This window comes from Lygodium microphyllum, chromosome 16 (genome assembly GCF_053477565.2).
Source record: "Lygodium microphyllum isolate KBCC chromosome 16, Lygodium_microphyllum_v1.1.10, whole genome shotgun sequence".
Lineage (NCBI taxonomy): Eukaryota > Viridiplantae > Streptophyta > Polypodiopsida > Schizaeales > Lygodiaceae > Lygodium > Lygodium microphyllum.
The window spans coordinates 34,680,658-34,694,220 of NC_141150.1; positions in this window are offsets into that span (position 1 = coordinate 34,680,658).

The following is a 13,563-nucleotide window of genomic DNA, read 5'->3' on the forward strand; positions in this document are numbered from 1 at the left end:
AACACAGTTGGGATATGTGGCTTCACTTGGCTGAGTTTGCATATAATAACTCCACACACTCTAGCATTGGAGTTGGATACCCCATCTTGAGATTGCAAGCTCAACACGTGCGGATATTGATGATGGAATGCCTAGCTAGATGGATCCGCATGTCTAAACTTAGCACATCCTTGGTCATTATGATCTTCACATGGCCATTGACTTATCACTTATTATATTTAATTTTTTGCACCTACCTACAACTGGCATAATTATAGTGCTAGTCGATTAGTATAGTCAGGTATGCACTATTTGACTTAGTAGGCCACTTTTCTTTATGTTGTATCTTATCTGTACTTTGTGTACATTGTATTGTGTGTGGAAGAAGAAGGAAAAAATAGCAAGAAAACTTTTTAGCCTCCATCTCTCTTCTTGTGTTCTTGAGTGAGCTTCCTCTTATGTGTACAGTGTGTGTTTAGCGCAACAGCTCAAGCAAGTTCCCCCACCATGCAATTATTGATATGGTATCAAAGTGCCGTTACTAAGAGGAGAGGTTGATTTTGAAGGTTTAAGTGAAGGAGAAGAAGCAAGGATTCGAGCAAGCAAACAACATGTAAGAAACTCTCCCATTCTTCCACTCTCTCTCTTGGTAGATAGTGCATGTGGAGGCACCAAAAGCAGGGTAGAGTGAAAATCTCAGATTGCTCTTTTGGACATCTTAGATTGCTTCAGGTCATCCCATTTTAGATCCGCAAGATTACAGACAACACTTTTAGGGTATACTATGATTTCAGTTGTATCGACCCAAAAGTGGGTGCACTGGTTGCAAATTTTGAATCTGTATTTTTGAGGTGTTTGTTAGGAAGCAAACATAAGTTTTATATATAAACACGTTGCGAATTACATGTAGTGTTGAGCAATCAGTGAAAAAGATTGCATGATGTATTGTTGTGCACTTGTTGTGAAAGGTTGTAGAAGACTTGCTTGCGATTTTGTATTATTTTTCTGATAATAGCAGAGAACAGTGGAAATCCAATCATTGAGAAGTTCAACAAGAATAACTACCCTTCATGTGAAGAAAAGAAGCCAGAGTGCTAAGTATCCCTGCGACTCCAAATGAATTAAAGGTGTGAAAAGAGATCAATATGCAAGGTGACTCATCTAAAAGAAATGGTGAGCATGTCCAAGTATTTTACTCAAGCTCAGGCATAGAGGACGTGGCAAATTCTCTTCAAGAGGTCATGGTATGGGACGTGCTCATGATAACTAGTAAAACACATTGATGGATGAAAATGAGCGACCGAGGATATGATGCTGCGTGGAGTCAAGTGGCATAACACATGCAAATATCATTTTTTTTTCTTTCTAATACTTACCCGTAGCAGGAGTCAGGTTGATAAATGGAAATCCCAAGTGATACCATGCATGTTCGACACGTGGTTGTGATATTTTAGTTTTGAGATACGTGCCTCATATAGGAAGAGAAGGGAATGTATTCTCACTTCTAATTTTGAGTCCCCGAGCGGAATTTTACATGGCAAGGGGCATGTTTGCCATCTAACAACTAAGGGGAAGCAAGGGACAACTTAGTAAAATAGGGAAAAAAGCAAAAAGGTGAGGAGTATTTTGAAAAAAAAGAAAGAAAGAAGGGTTCGACACAACACAAGCGAGAGAGAGAGAGAGAGAGAGAGAGAGAGAGAGAGAGAGAGAGAGAGAGAGAGAGAGAGAGAGAGAGGGAGGGAGGGAGGGAGGGAGGGAGGGAGGGAGGGAGGGAGGGAGGGAGGGAGGGAGAGAGAGAGAGAGAGAGAGAGAGAGAAGAAGAATCTTGTAGGCTAAAGAGAAGGGAGAAATCTAAAGCTAATAAGAAGAAGAATAAATTATCAGAGGAAAGAGACTGTGAAGCTGAAGTAATTGGAGTTGTGGACCATGATGGTAGGGCTCCTGAAGTCAATGGGTTGATGCGAGCTCTCAGTTTTCAGATGACGATAATAAGAGTCGTCTTTTTGTCTTGTTTTCTTCTATTACTACATGGGGTAGAGAGTATGGAGATCAGTTTTCTGATGTATGGATATGATTGAAAGACATCAGAGGATTGTTCTTCATCTTGTTGAGAGTGATGTGTGTTAGTTGTTTGCATGAGGCATCCCATCAGCAGAGAAGAATGGAAGTAAAGAATCCCTACATCTGAAACTGGATATGTGGTCGAGAATAGTATTATGGGCAGATGTTGAATGCATGGACTCGAGTTAGTGGAAATCTGGAAGGATTTGCAACTAGGAAAATGATGAATCAGAGTTTATAATGTAAGATATTGTGAGACATATTTGTTGGTATGCTGAAATGACAATTTGAAATCAAAGATAGTGTCTTTCCGTTTGCAAGTTTATGCTTTTGGAACAGAGAAGTTGTGTTTTGCCGAATAGAGCATTAAAAAATTTAGGATTGTAGGCTGTGCAGAGCTGTTTCAGGGTAGTAGATCAAAGAGTTTGGCATTGAGTTGTTCTAGAGAGTTATAGATCAGAAAAAGAGCTACAGCTTTGTTTTTTTAAGCTTGAACACCATATTGGCAAATATGGGAATTTCCCATAAGTTTGGGACACGTGGTCAAATCTTTGGATTTGTCATAACTTGAACATTATAACTCCAAATCAAGCGCTATATAGCTCAATAGATTCCATTTTTCAGGTGCTTTACAATGATAGGTCACATCATATGATTTTTAGAAACTTATGGGTATGTTATCTGGGTGCCATATTTTTAGTATTCAAAAAATGGGAATTGGGAGATTCCCAAACTCACTAATATTGTGTTCTTGGCAATCCAAGATTTGGTTAGAAAGTTATGAGCTGTTATTTGTAGTTCTCTATGAGGGAATTTTTGTGCTCTATGAGGAAACATGTGAATTTAGCAACATCTACGTTACCAACTTGGTTTCTCATAAAAGTCATCATGATTGTCCATTGCTATATCAATGCAAACTCTGTTTTGATGCAGTAATGGAATGTCTACAACAGTGAAATACTTGTAGTTGTTGAATTGGCATGAAAATTTTCCGTATAAAGCTTTGGTTACGTATGTATTTGGATTGTATTTATGTGCGCTCTGAGAAAAGAAGAATAGAAAGGATCTACAACTGGTTTTGCACTAATTAAGGCAACCACGCTTTATGGAGAAATTTGTTGCGTGGGGTTACCATCCCTAAAAAATAGGAGTTGTGTGAAACTGAAAGGTCGTGTTGTCATAGCCTCAGTCATGGTTATTTTAGCATCAAATTCTCTCTAAAATGATAAACTTTGAGGTTGAGGGTTTAAGATTCTTTAGTGTTGAGTTGAAGTCTCACTGAGGAGTGAGTAATCAAAAATATTTAATCATGTGTTCAGTGGTGCTGTCTCATGGGATTTGTTGAGGTGAGATCCTCGACCTTTATCATGTGGTGTTGGCTTGGTGGTTGTTAGAGGTCGACTACTAAATTCACCTACCATAGATTGGTGCCCCTGCTGAGAACTTCTCGTGTTGAAGATCTCTTGCTTATCTTATCAGTTGGGAAGTGTATGGTTTGGAAACCTACATATACACAAACTCAAGCATGGCAGCTTTTGGATATTAACCCTTCTTTTGTATTGAAAATGAGGATGCTAATCAGTTTATCAAGAGATTGGAGTGGATGGCTTACTAAGATGGAAGGGACATTGATGCAGATAAGCTTCGAATGATTAGCATGTTGCTTGAAGACTTTGCAAGATTATGGTGGAACTTATTGAATGAAGAGATAAGGGCAAGTTGGAATGAAGTTAAAAATGAGTTCCTTACAAGGTTTGCAACTAAGCAAACTCCTGAGAATTTATGGAAATCTTTGGAAAGGATGTTTCAAGGGGAAAATGAGGAAGTGTCTAAATTTTTTGCAATATTTGAAGCAAAATGGATAGAAATTGCTCAGAGTATGGAGCAACCTCCGATGATGTTATTGAAAAAGGACAAGTTTTTTTCATTGCTCAAACCTGAAATTAGAGAAAAGATTTTGATAAAAGACCCTGATACATATGAATTTGCAGTCAAAATAGCCAAAGAAAAGCAAAAGAAATTACAATTGAGGTTCGGATCAATCAAGAGGTATTGCTGTGCATGCATTTTTACGACCTAATTAGGTTAACACTATTGTAGGAGGTGCAGGACAGCAAGCTGTGAATCTTCATGGGGCATTTGAAAGAGTAGAGAATAGGACTCAACAAGGCCATAGGAAACCTGATGATGATGTGATTAATAAACTGGAAGAATAGTTGGCAAATCTAAATTTGAATATGAGCCTATTGCAGGCAAGGCAGCCTCAAATGCAACCTAGATTTAGAGGACCTCCAAGAAATAGATGGGAAAACTTTGAATGCTTTAATTGCAAGGAGAGAGGTCATATTGCTCTCCTGATTGCCCTTATCCAAGAAGAACAGGAGGGGAGATGTATCCCATGCCACAAGAGAATGCTAGGCAAGATGCTAGACCTCAACATGAACAAAGGCCACTTGAACCAATTAGGCAACATTTAGAAATAAGACCTGGTGAAGGCACATCGAGTATGAATTTGATCAAAACCAGCATGTCTGATGATGGGGAAAATGCAGATGTTCTAGCTAACAAGAGAGTCAGAGAGAGGGATACTGAAACTAAAACTCAAAGGGAAACAAGGATTAAAAAGGGAAAATAGGTTGCAGACGATCCAGAAACCAGTAGGAAAGCTAGACAATGAAGGAAGATTCAAATGGGGGACTTTGCTTTAGGAGTTAAGCAAGTTCCTTACAACTTGCTTGAGGATTTAAAAGATAAGAAGGCTAATATTACATATGGTCAGTTGCTGTAGATGAACTCATCTTTGAGGAGGCAATGGCATGGATTGGTTAGCATCGGAAAGGAAAAACCCAAACTGGGCATGTTGGAGTGGTATACCTATAAGATGTGAAAGACATTATATCTATCATGGATGCATGGATACATAGAAGGAAAAGTGATCAAGTTTATATTGATGTGAGGCCTAAGTTTGGGTAATCACTGAAGAAGCAATGCTACAAATGCATCTTAAAATAACAGGCAAGTCATTGTTTAAGGTTAAAATGGCAAACAACTCAAAAGTGAAATGTTTGGGAGTCATTGAAAACTTGGAAATCAACATTGGAGGCCAAAGAGCATGCTTGGATTTCCATGTTATGCCTGCAAATCTTGGGGCATATCCTCTCATTTTGGGACAATGGTGGTTGATTGGTGTGAGATCTAGACAAGACTAGTATAGAGGTCAATCAGAACTCTATCTAGAGAAGCCAGTTTATAAGAGGGTGATCTTGTCAAGATTGTGGGAGAGAAGGAAGGAGTCTCAGTTGTAGCTTTCTTGCTTGCACAATGGGGGAAGACACACAAGGGTGGAGGCTGAAAACAGTTTTCCTCTTCTTAGTTGTGTAAGCCAAAAAAACTCTAGTACAAAGAAATAGAAGAACCCTATATATGGGTCTCAAACCAAACTCAACTAACTAAGGTGGCATACTAACTAAGCCACGAACTAGAGTAGATAAGGATAGCTATCATGTAGCTATTATTCATGGGCGGTGTACCAACCGCATCTGCAACTAACACGTCGGTGACATAAATGCACAACGGTCACCCTGGTGTATCACGAGTGGAGCTCGATATCTCAACACTCCCCCTCGAGCTCAATCCCAATTCCTGCACACCAAGCAGGTCTCTGAACTTGCGCAGCTTCTCTGCGCCCAATGCCTTTGTAAATATGTCAGCTACCTGATCCTCTGTGCTGACATAAACTAGATCAATAAGACCTAGTAAAACCCTCTCCTGCACATAGTGATAATGCACCTCAATGTGCTTTGTTCTAGCATGATAGACTGGGTTATTTGCCAAGTGTATACTACTCATGTTGTCAATAAATGACAACTGGCCCATTTGTAGACTGATGCATATCATAAAGTAGCTTATGCAACCAAGCTACCTCACATGCAGCCATTGCTGCACCCCTGTACTCAGCCTCTGTGCTCGACAAGGCAACTGTAGACTGTTTCTTACTGCTCCAAGTGACTGCAGCACTCCCAAAAGAGAACACATATCCACTGGTAGATCGTCTATCAGAAATACTACCAGCCCAATCAGCATCAGTGTATCCATGCAACTGTATCTGAACCCCAGTCTCATAAAATAGTCCATACTGCAATGTGGACTTCACATACCTGAGTATGCGTCTAGCCGCATCCAAATGTGGTTTCCTTGGAGCCTGCATAAACTGACTTACCAATCCAACAGCATAGCTCAAATCTGGCCTGGTAATAGTCATATAAATCAAACTTCCTACTATGCGTCTGTACATAGTAGGGTCTTCTAGAAGCTCACCTGCATCTGTGCTCAACTTCACATTCTGCTCCAAAGGAACTGAAATAGGCTTACAGCCAGTCATCCCATATTTGGACAGCATGTCCAATCCATACTTCCTCTGCAAGAGATGTATCCCACTTGGTGATCTAATCACCTCAATGCCCAAGAAATAATGCAGCTCTCCCAAATCCTTCATCTCAAACTTCTGCTTCAATAGCATTTTCACATGAAGGATATCTTCATCACTGTCACCTGTCATAATCAAATCATCAACATAAATGACAAGTAGCATAATACCTTTCTCTGTTTTTCTCACATAAAGTGAGAAATCCGCCTTGGAAATCTGAAAGCCAATAGTGACAAGGTACTGTCCTATCTTGTCAGACCATGCTCTAAGTGCTTGCTTCAAGCCATACAAGGCTTTCTTCAACCTGCAAACAAACTCAGGATGAACAGCATGCACATAACCTGGTGGCTACTCCATATAGACCTCTTCTTGCAAATCACCATGCAAGAAGGCATTCTTTACATCCATCTGATGTAAAGACCATCCCTTTGATGCAGCCATAGCAATGACTACTCTTACAGTTGCCATCCTTGCAACTGGACTGAAAGTTTCTTCATAGTCAATGCCATATGTTTGTGCATACCCCTTGACTACTAATCTTGCCTTGTATCTGTTCACAGAACCATCTGCATTGTGCTTCACCTTATAAACCCACTTACAGCCAATTGCATTCTTACCTTTAGGCAAAGGTACTAACTCCCATGCAGCATTTTCTCCCAAGGCATCCATTTCTTCATCCATGGCTTTCTCCCATTTTTCTTTTCCCATGGCTTGCTCAAAAGATGTGGGTTCTGGTTCCTGTATCACTTTGACCATATATGCATAGTGAATGGCTGTAAATCCATCATATTTCAGCCTATCCACAGGATACCTAGCTCTGGTAGACCTACGCAAAGTAGGATCACTTCCAGGTGCTCTCAAAACATCCCTGGTCTTCCTTACTCCAGGTGTAACAATAGAGGGGATACCCAACTCATCATCAATGCTCTGTTCTGAGCCACTGGATTCACCATCCACATAAGAGTGACCTGCATTCACATCAAACATGGGCTGATCAACCTTCTCTTTTTCTTTTCGTGATACCTGCATACCACTATCTGCATTGCTTTGAGAAGATTCTCCTGATCTCAATTTGCCTGTCCATGGCGAAGAATGTGAACCACTGCTAGAGGATGCTCCAGGTCCACTAATATTTTGTGACTGCTGCTGTGAATTCTGTGCAGCATTACCATTTTGTGCATCTACATCATCAATCACATTTACTGGTTTATACCAACTACTCATCTCATAAAAAACAACATCCTTTGCTCACTGTAAACTTACGAGTAGAAGGGTTATAGCATCTATACCCTTTTTGCTGCAGAGAGTAACCAATAAAGATGCACTTCTCAGCTTTTGGATCCAACTTGGATCTCAACTCATCTGGCACATGTACATAGGCAATGCAACAAAAAATTTTCAAATGAGAAATATCTGGTTTCCTACCAGTATACCTCTCCTCTGGAGTCATCCCATGTATTGCTGCAGTGGGAGTCCTGTTCATTATGTAGACTGCTGTAGCAACTGCTTCAGCCCAATAAAAATCTGGCAGGTCTTTTTCATTGAGCATGGCACGAGATACCTCTCCAATATGCCTGTTTTTTCTTTCTGCAATTCCATTTTGTTGTGGGGTATGACTGCATGAATATTGCTGCTTTATGCCATGCTCCTGCAGGAACCTTGCAAACTCATTTGAGAGGTACTCTCCCCCTCCATCTGACCTTAGGCATTTTATCTGCAGACCTGTTTCTTTTTCAGTCATAGCTTTAAGAGTTTTGAAATGCCCAAAAACTTCACTTTTCTTTTTCATAAAATACACCCAAAATTTTCTGCTATAGTCATCAATAAAACTGACAAAATAATGACAGCCTCCAAAGGACGCAGCTTTAGTAGTCCACACATCAGAGTGGATTAATTCCAATGGCTTCTTACTCTCTTGAACATGTCTAGGAAATGGTTTCCTTGCCTGTTTTCCAAACTAACAGGCTTCACATACCTTATGTATTTCTGTAACCTTGAATTTAGGCAATCCTGCAACAATATTTTGGGCCTGCATTGATTTAAGTCACTGTACATTAACATGACCAATGCGTTTATGCCAGATATCAATATCTGCAACTACACCGGTCCCATGTGCAAACATTGCTGCACTCAATTCAGACATGTCTGCATCCAACGTAAACATTCTGCCCTTCTTCTTTCCTTTTGCTATCAAGCGACCTTTATTTTTCATATCCTCAACAAAGCATCCATGAGGATTAAATCTGACCTGCAAGCCCTGTTCAACCTTTGACCAACAGAAACCAGATTCTTGGTGATATTCGGGACATGAAATACATCGGACAGGTATTTCTTTTTCCCATCCTACATAGACAAGGGAATTTTTCCAATCTACACAATAGGATGTGCAGTATCATCACCAGTCTCCACAAATCCTAGTTTTTCCATTTTCCTTGCATCCTCCATCCATTCTGCATGACCTGTCATGTGGTTTGATGCACCTGAGTCAACATACCATACATCATTGGTTTCTTCTGCACTTGTCACAGAATTGTTCATGTGCTGCACCATGAACAAATGCTCATTTCTGTCATCACCCTGTCTACTAGAAGATGCATAATTTCCTTGTTGCAGTTTTCCATTCATGATGTCATTCTGATTTTTATAGCAGTCTTTAGCCATATGACCCATTTTACCACAGTAGTAGCATTCAACATTACTGTTTGCATTTTGGCCTCTTTGCCATCCACCACGACCTCTTTGGCTCCCCTGCCTCTAGAGTTACCACGTCCTCCTCCATAGGACTGGTTTTCTTGAGTTTGCTGCATATTCTGATTTCTACCACGGTCTCCAAATCGGCCTCCTCTACCTCTGCCTCTACCTCTTCCAGCATTTGAGTAGAAGACAGTTTCTTTTGAAGTTCCTCCTGAAGAAGATGCACCACCATTTCTCTGCTCCTCAGAAATTAGAAGAGCAATCAACTCCTCAAAATCAGGAAATCTTTCACGGACGAAAATGGATGTCCGAAACTGCACATAATCCTTTCCTAGACCATTCAAGGTCACAGAAACTAAGTCATCATCTTCCACTGGCGACCCAATGGAAGCAAGTGTATCTGCAATCTTCTTCACCTTCATGTGGTAGTCATTGATGCTCATATTTTCTCTTTGCACATTGTGCAACTCTTGCTTGAGTTGCATTTTCCTGGCTTGCATATTTGTGCTATACATCTTTGACAGAGTATCCCATGCCTCCTTTGGCGTACTTGCATCCTGAATATGCACAATCATAGAGTCTGAAATGCTGATAGACAGCCAGTACATAACTTTCCTGGCTCTCTCATGCCATGCTTTGAATGCCTGCATTTGCTGTTGATTGGGAACATCAGGAAGAACTGGTTCTTCTTCATTTCCTGCAACAAATTCCCAATATCCTTTTCCCATAAGGAAATTCGTCATTCAAAACTTCCATGCTTGGAAGTTGTTCTTGTTAAGCTTTTCAGTGACAATCTGTGAGAGAGAATCAGACGCCATTACAGAACACTGTGAAAAATTCTGTCACTACAAAAACTCAGCTTCACCCTCACAAGGGCAAATCTGCAAAACTGGCGAAAGTGGTATTTGACCACACAGTCACTTCCTAGTGACGATTTTGCATAAACAGGAACCAAGGATGATTCTGTAACTCCCAATGTCTTTGTGCACAAGCATACGATGCAATTTCTACAGAAACTTTTCACCGACCTATAGAACAGTGGCTTCACCGCGAAGGGCGTCTCAACCTGAGACAATGCACTCCTGCAATTTCCGACTGTGCTACCTACAGAGATCTGCTCCCAAAATAGAAAATGAAAGCAACACTGCTCCTCTTACCAGACCACCGCGAGCTTGGCTTGCTTTCTTGAGCTCCTTACCACGAACAAGGCTCTGATACCATGTCAAGATTGTGGGAGAGAAGGAATGAGTCTCAGTTGTAGCTTTCTTGCTTGCACAATGGGGGAAGACACACAAGGGTGGAGGCTGAAAACAGTTTTCCTCTTCTTAGTTGTATAAGCCAAAAAAACTCTAGTACAAAGAAATAGAAGAACCCTATATATGGGTCTCAAACCAAACTCAACTAACTAAGGTGGCATACTAACTGAGCCACGAACTAGAGTAGATAAGGATAGCTATCATGTAGCTATTATTCATGGGCGGTGTACCAACCGCATCTGCAACTAACACGTCGGTGACATAAATGCACAACGGTCACCCTGGCGTATCACGAGTGGAGCTCGATATCTCAACAGATCTTTGACATGAAAATAGGGTCTATCATTCACAATGGACATGAAAGTGATGTTGGAGGCGATGAAAGTAGTGATTCAGAAAATTCCAACCTTGATGAGGAAGATAGAGAACGGGAAGCTATCCTACTCTCTGGGGATGTTGACCTCTTTGGGTTGTCAATCCAGGGTTTAAAAAGAGAGGAAAAAGTTGTAAATATTGCCACAGGAAGTACAGAACTCATGCAAAAAACATGTGATCAGCAACCTAAAATGAATGTTGGACTGCCTAAGGTTATGAATATGCTGGGAAATGACTTGACTAATGATGAAAGAGATGAATTTTTAGTCATTTTTCAGAAATACCCAAAATTATTTGCTACAGAATATCACCAACTAAGGGATATTAATAGCATTGTGCACCATATCAAATTGAAAGAAGGTGTAAAGTAATGGCTCAAAACTTAGGAGACTTGATACAATTCAGGAAAATGTACTTAAAACTAAAATTCAGAAGTTACTTTATGCAAGATTTATCTATCTTGTTGATGATGCAGAGTGGGTGTCTCATGTTGTAATCAGGCCAAAGAAGAATGGAAAGTGGAGAGTATGTGTTGATTTCAATCCTCTTAATGCAACTCCTAAGAGGGACTTCTATTCTCTTCCGTTTCAGGATGAGATCTTGGATCAAGTGGCTAGTTATGAATTTTACAATGTGTGCGATGGATACTCTGGATATTTCAAAATCAGAATAGCAAAAGAAGATCATAAGAAAACAATGTCCATTACCCCATGGAGATGCTTCTTGATGGGACCTAAAATGGGCTGGCACTGGCTATAGCACTAGTCAGACCTCAAGCACACAATAGACAACCCCACCACATGGCCTCGCAGCCACAAGCATCTAAGACTCACTCTACACTAAATGCTAATGTCGATTGTGCTTTTGTATTAGGTCATAGTCTAACGTTTACCATCCCTTCTCCTCAGAGGGAGATCCCATAACATATAGGCATAATACCTCGTAGCACAAACAGAGAGAAGCACCTCTCATCTGATTGTCGTGGCTCCACTGCGACTCTCTTACACCTCGGGGATTGGCCCGAAGGTGCGTCGCTCCAACATAATGTACACATGATACAAGCTCTACTCTTTCATTTCAAACATATTCTAGGAGATACCATGTGTCCTTACCAAACAATTCCCCTAGAAAAAGATAAACTAACCTACAGCTTAGGCTCCTTTCCACCCCACGTATAAGTCATGTCCTAGGAAAACAATTGCTATGCAATCCAAGATCGATACCATGGCATGTGTCATGCATAGTGCATATGATCCTAGTGCAATAATAATAGTTATCAAATTAGCACTTTGTGATGTGGAAAAATAGCCCTTTCATGATCTTCACTAAAGGTATGCTTTGATGTATGGAGACTAGTATCGATTTCTTGTGCTATTAGCCTCTTAATCTTAAATTTGTATCATCCTATATGACGTGCACAAACAAAAGATCAAACTTTTCTTCATTTTCAGAACTTAAACACTTCCACAACCCTTCTTTTCCGCCTACCGCTTATGTGTTGCCTTGTTGCATAGGTGTAGGGTATTATTTTTTGTCATTTTCAATGTATAAGGTAATGAAAACACACTAGAACATAAAGAAAAGGGTGATTTGAGGCTGAAAACCATATCTCAACCCTTTCCAAACATTCAGGGATACTAAACATAATTTTTTGCATTTTTAAAAGCCCCCAAACCCATTTTCTTTCCATTTTTTCCTATTTTTTCCTATTTTCTACGATCTATTTATGCATAAAAATAGGTTATTTTTTAATGTGTGATTATGGATTAATTATGATAGTTGAAAGATGTTTTGAATGATAAATTTATCCTATCTACATCTCTTTTCCCCACTCGAAACCAATAAAACCTTCATTTTTACACTAAAAAGGCATTTTTCGGATTTTAGAAAATTATTTTCAGCATTAAGGCAATATGTAGTCTGGATTTTTTGACATGCAATCATCAAACATATAGAAAAAAACATTCTCACCAATTTTCATTCAATATGAAAATCATTTGGACCATTAACGATAAAAAAATAGCCATTTTCCTTCTTAAAAGAGAAATACTAGTTTTTCATTTTTGTTGCAGGTTTTTTAAAATCTAATACAGGACAAAAAAGCATTCCACCATTGATGCTCAATCCATCTCCAATCATCCATCTCCAGCCCCACTCAATCTAGAAGGAATCTGGTACCACGCCGGATAAGCATTTATCAATCGTGCTTCTTCCACATGAATTGCCTCTCTTAGGGGAGAGGGAGGAAAGAGAAATACTGATTTCTAATCTCAGCAATCGGGCAGCCATTGGAGGAGTGGAGAACGGAATGGAGAGTGTAGGCATCAAGCATCAGGCTGATAGGATCAGTTGGTATGGGTATATGGAGGTGCCATAGCTCCCCCCTCTCCAAATCACGTCGTGTGAAGGTCGCCATGGCTCGTTTTTTTTTTTCGTTAAAAAAAATCCCCCCCCCCCCCAATTCTTTAAATTTAGGGGGTTGGGAGACCCCAAGGGTCACCCCCCTTGACCTTACAAGTCCCCTTCACACTAAACCTCTTTGGTCTTGGCCTCCGAGCACCCCCATTCTTGCATCCAGCATCGGATTTTAAATCTGTAAATTTTTGCGTCTCCATCTCAAAATCCCCCACTGCCTGGCAGTTCCTTATCAAGTCTCATTCGACATCCTGGGAAATTATGAAAATTACCCAACCATCGTTCGATGGGTCTTTAAAGCACTTTTGGCACCCGTCGGTTGCTTGCGACTTAAAATCGACTCGATTGCCTATGCCA